The sequence below is a fragment of the Melopsittacus undulatus genome, chromosome 1 (genome assembly GCF_012275295.1).
Source record: "Melopsittacus undulatus isolate bMelUnd1 chromosome 1, bMelUnd1.mat.Z, whole genome shotgun sequence".
NCBI classification, from domain to species: domain Eukaryota; kingdom Metazoa; phylum Chordata; class Aves; order Psittaciformes; family Psittaculidae; genus Melopsittacus; species Melopsittacus undulatus.
This window is the reverse complement of record NC_047527.1, coordinates 154,859,203-154,868,362: the sequence shown is the minus strand read 5'-3', so window position 1 is coordinate 154,868,362 and position 9,160 is coordinate 154,859,203.

Here is a 9,160-nt window from a genome sequence, read left to right as displayed (position 1 = left end):
ATGTGGAGCAGGGATGTGGGCAGCCTTTGCTGCTGCCACAGTTCTGTACTGACCCTGTTCTCGCATCTGTGAGTAACGAGTTTTAGGACAATTTTAGTGGAATTGGGGTTTGTTCCCCTCTTGGAAAGCAAGATTTCTGTTCCCACTGTGACCTGCTATGCCTCAGAAGTCAGGGGGCAAAACAGCAACAGGAAAAGGAGAAATATGTGTTTAGGGGAATGTCAATGTGGCAGGGTAAAAATCTTTTAAAAGGTGATAAATTGTATTTAAACAGGATCTGCATGATGAAAACAATCAGTCTGGTTGGCCTGCAAGCTGGAAGCGAAGCCAGGGGCCCTATGCAGCAACTCTCTCTGCGCCTGCTTTCATGCCCTCCTGCCTCCCCACTCCTATTGTGGCAAGTGAGGGACAGCATCAGTCCCACCCCCATCTGGCTGCCAGCCGTGGATAATGCAGGGCTTTGTTTTATCTATTGTGAAGTGAATGTTTCTGATGTTGGGGATATTAAATTGAGCTCAAACCCAGCTCACCGCAGGGCTTGCACAGCAGGATGCTGCGCCCTCATCTCCATCTCTAGTGCTGCTTTCTGGACTGCATTATCTGCAGATCTGACCCAAATCCCAACAGCCACAGGTCATCCTTCTGTTCAGAGCTTATCATCAAAATCTGGGTCATTGGGCGCTCAAGAGAGATGTGTTAACAGGTCACCCCAGTCCCAGAGAGATAAGTAGTTCTACTCTTTGGATCCTTGTTGAGCTCCCCAAATCACATCCCAAATCCTATTGCCCCCAGAGCCTGTAGCCAGAAGCAGGTTGGCTTCTTGGACTCTCCATAGGAGCTGCTGGGCATCGTGACCCCATCCCTGGGGCTGGAGCAGCATTAGGAGCCCTCAGGCCAAGCATAAGGCTATGTGTGGCTGCAGGAGGATCTAGCCATCCGAGCTCCACAGGTCATGAGAAAAGCAAGTAGGACTTTAAATATAATGGAGCACAAATGTATGGCTTAAAATTAAAAGGTATGGTTTTATCTAGGAAAAGGGTGAATCCTGGGAAAATTAACTGGGTGAAACAGAAGGTATTTAGGACAGTCAGTGCTGGGAGGGGATGTGGAAAGGAGAATTCCCCCCCTGCCTGATGAAACCTTGTCCACTGCCATGTGCCTTGGTAGACCCATATTTCAGTCAACTGCTAGAGACCAGCCAGAAATCCCTTTACATCCCTTCACTCCTATTTCTTTCATCATGTACACGGCTCTAACAACACATTTGGGAGAAAAAGATTTCTAGCATGGCAGAACTGAAGCAAAATGACTTCAATTTTTGATGGCCCATGTTTCTAAAAATACAGATGACTAATAGAAATCATGAAATATTCACAAAGTCAGTAATCCATGTTTACAGATACTGCTGAATTACTTCCAAAGACACTTTTAAATGGGAATATAATGGATGTCTTTGAAGAGAAAGAACAGGTTTCTTCTCCTCGTTCCTCAGATGAGGAGCATTGGGGAACTGCTGAAGCCTGTCATTGTAGCCTTGCCAAAGTCATCATGAACACTGTTTTAGAGACCCATTTCCATCCTCCTCCAAACTCCCCTCCTGGTGCCCCAGTCTGTTTAAGCCAGGCCCAGCAGAATCCCCCATCTCCACATTCCTCATTTGAGTTATGCTTTCCCCATCCCTTCTTCGTGGGGCTGGTAACACTGCTTGTGAGAACTTGGGTCACCCATTCATATCAGCGATGGGAGTTAAAAATACTCCCCCCAGAAGGCCTCTGGGAGAAGGAGGCTGATGGGAGATTTGGCAGTGAGACCGGTTACTATAAACCAGTTCTTACTCACTCTTGGGAGCCGGAGAGGCTCCACAGTCTTTTTCCCCCGAGTTTTTCCTTATGTTTTTCTCCTTCCTCCACCCCTTTGGATCTGGAGTGTTTATGAGAAGTGAAGTAAAGCAGAAAGCCTTGATGTGCTACCAAAGTGCACTTTGTTCCTATGCAGGGGACATCAGTGAGGTCAGACAGGAAGTTTCCCCTTCTTGTGCAGTTCCCAGAACATCCTGGCTTCTCTGAGAAGGGACACGCTGATGAATGAGATAAATGCATGGTCCTTTTGAGAAACCTGAGCAAACCTCACAGCTCCTTACCTATAGCTCATCTGGGGGAAGCCAGAGCTGGTTTTGGGCTGGTCCACACACTGTGATGCTGTCTCTTCTGGTGCATCACCCTTTGCATATTGAATCTTGGCATTTGGGTGTTGTGGTGGGCTCAGGCACGCACAGAGGCCATTGGAACTTGCCCATTGTAATGTTAGTGACACAGACTTGAATATCAAGTAGAGGAAGGATGGTAGCTGCCATCTGGTTGGAAAAGGAAGATTCTGGAAGAGCAGCTCCATGCTGTTGCTCTGATAAGGTGGAGGTGGAACATGCAAGATGGAGGAATATACCACTCTTCCCCATGCATGAAAAGCTCCTTAAGCTCTAAAGTGCAGTTCTGGTTCAAGCAGTGGAAGAATAAATAATTTTAGCTTTACAGTAGAAATAAGACAATTCTAAACCAGTTCAGTCCAGCATAACCTTGCTGAGGAAATTGCATCAACTGTGTTTTGACTGAGTCTTGCTTTTTAAAATAGGAAAAGCTGTGTTTAAATACACTCCCCCCATTCCCCCTTCCTAGTAGCAGGATAGTCGCCTTTCCTCTATCCAAGTCTGTTCTTGGATCTGTCAGCAAAAGGAGACCCCCTTAGCAAGTGAACTGGGAGATAGTCTTTGGAGAGGATGCAACTTGCCAATGAAGCTGAATGGGGAACAAATGACAGTGTCTCAAGCCAGGGAGCTTGTAAAGAGCATCAAAAGCTGTTTAGTGCAGTTCAAAGAGTTTGCTTTGATGCAGTCTTGAATCTTTGCAGATTTGGGTATTAAAGTATCTTAGTTTTCAGTAATAGGTCACACAGTGCTTGCAGATTTTATTAACTTGAATAGAAGAAGATAAGTCTTATTTAGCTTTCACATTGTACGCACCATGTAAATGCCAACCAATCTGGGTTTAGAAACAATCAAAACCTACATAAAAGAAAGGAAGGTGAGTATTTGTAGCTCCAATTCAGTACTCAGAAGCCAGACCCCCATGCATCATAACTGGGAGGGAGGAATGATGCAGAGGCAGGGATGAGCTGCCTTGGAGATGAGTTAAAAAGAGAAGAGGAACTTCTTTAGCTGTTACTGCCACTGCACTCTTCTTATCCTGAGCATACTACAAGAAACAGTTGAGTTGCAGTGAAATCATTACTGGGCTAATGAGGGCAGGCAGGCAATTGCAATAGTGCCAGGATTTTTTTCCTTCCCTTTCCTGAAAATACTTAAAATAATTGCTAAACAAAGTGAGTTATTTATAAATACAGACAGGCCATGCAACCCAAACCAGGGCAGCGAAGCAGGGAGAGTGGAAACAGTTGCTTGACAGGGATTTGGAGCCATTTAAATGAAAAGCTTTCCTTAAGGAAATAGTGCTGTGTACCATCAGGGCTAACTTCACAGCTTGCTGTTGGGAACCCAAGCTGCTTTAACAATCTACTTGGGGATGCTGAATATATAGGTTTAACTCCCGATGAGGTGTTAAGTGGCTCAGTGATTTATTTCCTTCCCAGGGGCTAACTATCACCTCAGGACAGAAAGGGCAACTACCAGCCTTGACATTTGGATGATCCTCATCAGGACTGGAGGGATTATGATTGCCTTGTTTGCCACAGGGCCATGAGCTTTCCTGGGGTCAGCAGCACAGGGGGCTTTCTATACCATTTATTCATGTTCTAGTAGGCACAGTTATTCATAGCAGGAGTAAACACCACAGGAAGGATGGCAAAGAAGTAGCCTGTGCTTGGGGAAGCCTGTCAGGCAATCTCAGCTAGTGGGGAGCTCCCACTGAAAGCCAACGCTGGGCAAGCTGGTTAGAAGCTATGGGGAGAGCATCTCCCAGTGATATGGGATGATAGCTACTGGTTTCCTCGCTCAGTGTGTGCTGCCTCTAACCGATGTGGGGTTTAAGCCTCAGCTGCTTTCGAGCAAAGCTGGGAGTGGTTTGCAAAAGCTTTGTTAGCACAGACCAGGCTGAAGTCAAGGGGAGGGGGTAAATATTTCACCTTGCTTTGGTTGTTTTATGTTCAAGTAGGTGCTGCTTTACCGAGACACCGTCTGTTTTGCCAAGCAGCACAGCTGGCAGCTTTGTGTGGCCACGGAGCTTTAGCTTAATTTCTGTGTGAGAACTGCCCACTCAGTGAGGTGTGTCTGAATGTTATCCATATCCATGAGCAGGCCGTGCAAGAAGTCAGTCTGTTTGCAAGATGGGTGAAGCACTGTGCAAAAGTTCTTACTGTGGTATTGCTTAGCTCAGTAAAGACGAGCTGTGTGGGCTCTGGTGATAAGGTAAAGAGATGAGTGTATCCTATTATGTTATCTCTTTTTAACTGGTTACTAGGAAATTGCCAGCATAAAACATCACTACAGTTCTTGAGCCTTACAGTGAGATAGCTTTGATGGGACTGGTGTTTGCTTTAAAGAAGAAAAAACTCCTGATTTCCCCAGGCAAAGTAAACTTTCTTCACACTGTGTTTGCCATAGCCCTGGTTTTCACCCTTTTCTACAGCACAGGTCTCTGGCTCAGAGGAGATAACATCACAGTAAAGGCTTGTCGTACCTGTTGTCCAATTATGTCAGTCTTTAAAACCGGCTCCACATGAACAAAAATAGCTTTGACAGTACGAATTACAGTGCTCTGTCAGATGAGTAATTTCGGTGCCTTGGTGTGATAACTTAGATGCTGTCACAATTAAGACTATACAACGCCTTGGTAACAGATGTGAAACTTGGAGTTAGGCCTATCTTAGCTCTGTCTCTGTGTGTTTCTGAAATGGACTTTGCCAAATGTTTTTTCCACCCTGCAGTCTAAGCCAGGAGGAGATTTAACATCTCCCCTGCTCTGTCAGCATGGCCATTTCCAAATTACTGGTTCCTTCCTTTAATCTATCTGACCCTTAGTTCTCGCTGCCTTTTGTAGCCGCAGACCATTTCTGCAGGAGGACAGTGCCAGCACCTCATTGCATGCACTTCTTGGCTTAAAGTACACCAGTGAAAACTCCAGCTCCTCTCAGTGGGTCGTGCTGTTGAGGTCATTCACCCTCCTAAAGGCCAGGCAGATGGAGGCAGCTGTGCAGGGCTTTTTCCAGCAATAGAAATGCAAATGTACGTCAGGACCACTGAGCCAGTAAAGCCAATGGGACTCTGCCCATGCTGCAACAGGAGTACCTGCTTTAAAGCTTTACTGCATGAAGAGTGGTGTTTCATCTCAGCTGACATCCTTCTAACTTAGCTGCACTGGGTGATCTTGAGGGATTGCATGGATAATGGCATAGGAGGGGGGGCTGGTGTATAGGGTCCCTTTGCACTGTGCAGGAAAATAAGCCCTGCCAGAGAACTGCACCAAAGCTCTCATTTGGACTGCCCCCTCAGTATGGTTAGATATGAGGAACATGCTGCCTAGACACAGCTGAGGGTGTTGGCACTCACTTGTTGCTTGGCTGCTTAGTCATGGGGCTATGGGGTGCCAGCTTCCAGTGTAGATTCCTTTTCTGATTGCCTCTGTGTTTCTCAGTTGTACCCTGCCCTTTATCACACTGCAGGAGACCGTTTTCCAGTGTCTGTGCTCTGTTCTGTTGCATGTCACCTCATCTAAACGTGAACTCCAAAATATTGTTTTATTGGTCAAGCATTAAGTATTGAATAGGAATTTTACCTCAAGAGTTAGATGTTACAGTTCATTGTAGCACAGTGAAGGATAATAGGAAGCTCTTGCATAGCTAAACTTTAAGAAGCCTGTGGTCTATAGATTTATCTTGTTAATGTATTAATCTAAGAGTCAGGTGGCCAAGATTTCACAGTTCAGAAATAAAACCCCCGTGAGCAATGATTCAAACACTGTACATGTCCAGGCCAGAAGCCGTTGCAGTACAGTAATGTTTCATTTTCATTTCCATACAGAAATTCCAGTGTATGGATATTACTTTGGAAATGGGATTGCTGACAGGAGAGGGTACTGAAGGAAGGAAATACTTGCTTTGACTTATGTAGGATGAATGCAGTGTCTGGATGATGTTCTTCAAAACAAATCTTCTGCCCTGTTTGGCTTGACTAATACAAGGTTGTCTTCATCTTGTGTGTGTGATGGAGTAGTCCCAGGGGTGAGGAGAAGGCCTGCGACAGATCAGGCTCTGGTTTAGTCTTGGCAGTCCTGGGGTAACGGTTGGACTCGATGATCTTAGAGGTCTTTTCCAACACGGTTGATTCTGTGCTTTTACACATTTCATCTTATTCCCTAGTTTTCCAGTTGTAAAAAGAGGTCAATGGCACTTGCAGCTGTAACAAAGAAGCTATGAGAAAAGAGTCTGTGATGTTCCTGGTGTGCCTTGATTAGAAACACTGTGGAAAGGGCCTCAGCAGATGACTTCCAATCCCACCTTGTTGGTTTTATAGTTTATTGGTTTTCAGAGCTGCTCCTTTTGCAGTGTGGCCAGGCAAATACCTCTGAGCTTTGCTGTTCTGTGACCTTGGATCACCAGAGTCCTCTAGGGAAATACCCTCACTGGTGTTTTCCCAAAGGGTTTCCTGTCTCCATGTGCTGCCCTGGAAGTGCAGAAGGCATGTGTTTGTTCTGAACCTTACTGTTAGGAGAAAGGAGAGGAGATGAAATGAAATGCCTTTTTGTGATGCTATATTAACTCCTGTGGCCCAGAAACACCCCATCCCTTGCTTTGTTTGCCTTGGCCCTCTGCCCACTGCCCTGCTTACCAGAGTGTGTGAGAGACCCCTCAAGGGCCATGCAGCCCTTGATCCCACTCGTTTGTTATCAAATCTTCCAGGCAGTTTTGTTTCATTATCAACCATTAGGGTCAAGTGTTTTCTTCAGTAAAGAGACCAAAACCCTGAAGTCTCCCTAGCAGAGACTGTTCTGCCAAGGCTGGGGGCTCATTACGGAGGCAGTCGGCTGGAAAGACAAAGCTCTGAGTTTTTAATGTCCTCATTAACAATGAATGTATGTTATGAAAGTTCTCTCCTATGTGTACGTTCACCTGGCTGTGAAGTCCCAAGTTCTCAGCTATGTGATTCTGCTGGAGTATCTTTCCCCAGGCAACACCAAGGCATAGGCTTTCATTGGACTTTAGGACTGCCCAGCTTATGCTTTGTAGGAATCACCATTGCTATTTGAGGGGATAATAATAGTTTAAAAAATCACCAAATCCTGAAGAATAGCCTTGAAAAGTACTGCATCTGGCCTTTCTGTAGCAGATAACCAGGACCAGAGGCTTCTGTACAGTTGCTGCTCGGAGAAATCTGATGATTAAAAGGAAGACAGCATGGGACTTCTTTCATTAGCAGGGACTGTCCATGTACCATGTATGTAATATGTATGCAATACTTCTGTATTCCCCCATCTGGATGCACTGACTATATGTCTAATCTCAGACAGATCAGTAGTCTCCCAAAGGTGCAAGCTTCCTTGCTATGTGGCTCAAGAAACAAGGTGCTGAACATGAGCATCAGCTCCCTCGAGCTGCTTCCTGCTGTGCAGGCACGGTGCTGGCTGCCACATCTACTCAGATGAGTGCTAAGGTTAAATGGAGCATGGTTGATAGTCTTGAGACCTCAGAAGAACATGATCTGGTTTATCTCCATCACGATTTTTACTATCAAAACACATTCCAGGGAAAAAAAATCAGTTGGAAGTGGTAGTTAAATTTGATTAGCTCCAACTAGTTTAGAAAGCTGGAGGAGGGAGTGTTTTAAGGTTGAACACACTAAACTTTTGTTTACAGTATGGCATGAGGCAATGGAGATGGCTCTTCCCTGGGAAACCAAATCAGGCCTTTAAGCTTGTGTGCATCTCATCTGTCTCTATTCTGATTTACTTTCCCCACCCCAGTCCTTTCCTGACATTTTTAAGCATTAAATGTTAATGTAATTAAATGCTAATTTGACTGCAGCCTGTAAGAAACACAGCATACATTCATTTCATACTCAAAAAGCATCGCAGGAGTGTGGGAGTTTACTTCTTTTCCTTCAGTTTCCCCACGTTTTGGAACCTCTGCTTCCAAAAGTGGTGCCAGGGCCCAGCACATGTGTCCCCAGCTCATGGTGGGACCATGAGGGTGAAGAAGTGTAGCTGTGGAAAAAAAACATTGTGGGCATTTTAAACCTGAAATCCTGGCCAGAATGATGAATGGTGTCATGTGCTGTGATCCATGGGCTGTGTTATTAGTGCTATTGGTCATAATCTGACCGAGGATGATGACTGCAAGCTCGCAAGGACTGTTTCATCCAGTACAGAGCAGATTCTTAATGTGACTTTGGTATTTGATATCTCCTCTGAGGGATGGCAGGTCCTACTCCCTGTGGGACATGGAGAGCCATTTGCTTCTTCTGGGAGACCTTCAAAAGACCTTGAATGAGATCTCTTCAGGGCCTCCCTCTCAAATGAAGAGAGGGTCCCTTTCCTGAAGCAGAGGTAATTGCCCCTCTTTGTGCCAATGTAGTATGTCATGCAGTGACTATGCACACATCATGGTCCTTAAGAGAAGTTAATGGAAAACATTCCTATTGTCAGTTATGGTCATTTTTATAGAGCAGCTGGCTGAAGTTAAACCCTACTATCACCGCTAGCACTCCTAAGCACAGGCATCCCCTTCACATAGTAATCATAGCAGCAAATACCCTCCAAGTTTCAGTAAGGAAATGTTCTATTGTTTCAGTTTGCTTTAATTAAAGCCTGCTCCTTGCATTAGAAAATGAAATTCCATTTACGAGATGAATAATTCCCTGGAGCTCTCATTCCTTCATTGTTCTAAAATGATGGAACTTTTCCCCATTTGGCAAAAAGCGGCAGAAAGAAAAACCTGCCATTTGTTTCTCTCTTAAAATTAAGCCCAAATATCGTGCAGAGTGACAGCAGAATAAAAGCTGTGTTATGTTGCTGCTTGAAGGCTGCCTTGGTCCCCATTCCCCAGAGAAGGCACCTCTCCTTGACTAGGGAGGCTCTCTGTTGGACTGTTCCAGCAGTTTGACCCATACCTCATGGCTTTGCCTGGACAGGGTTACCAAACCACCACCTCCCTTCCT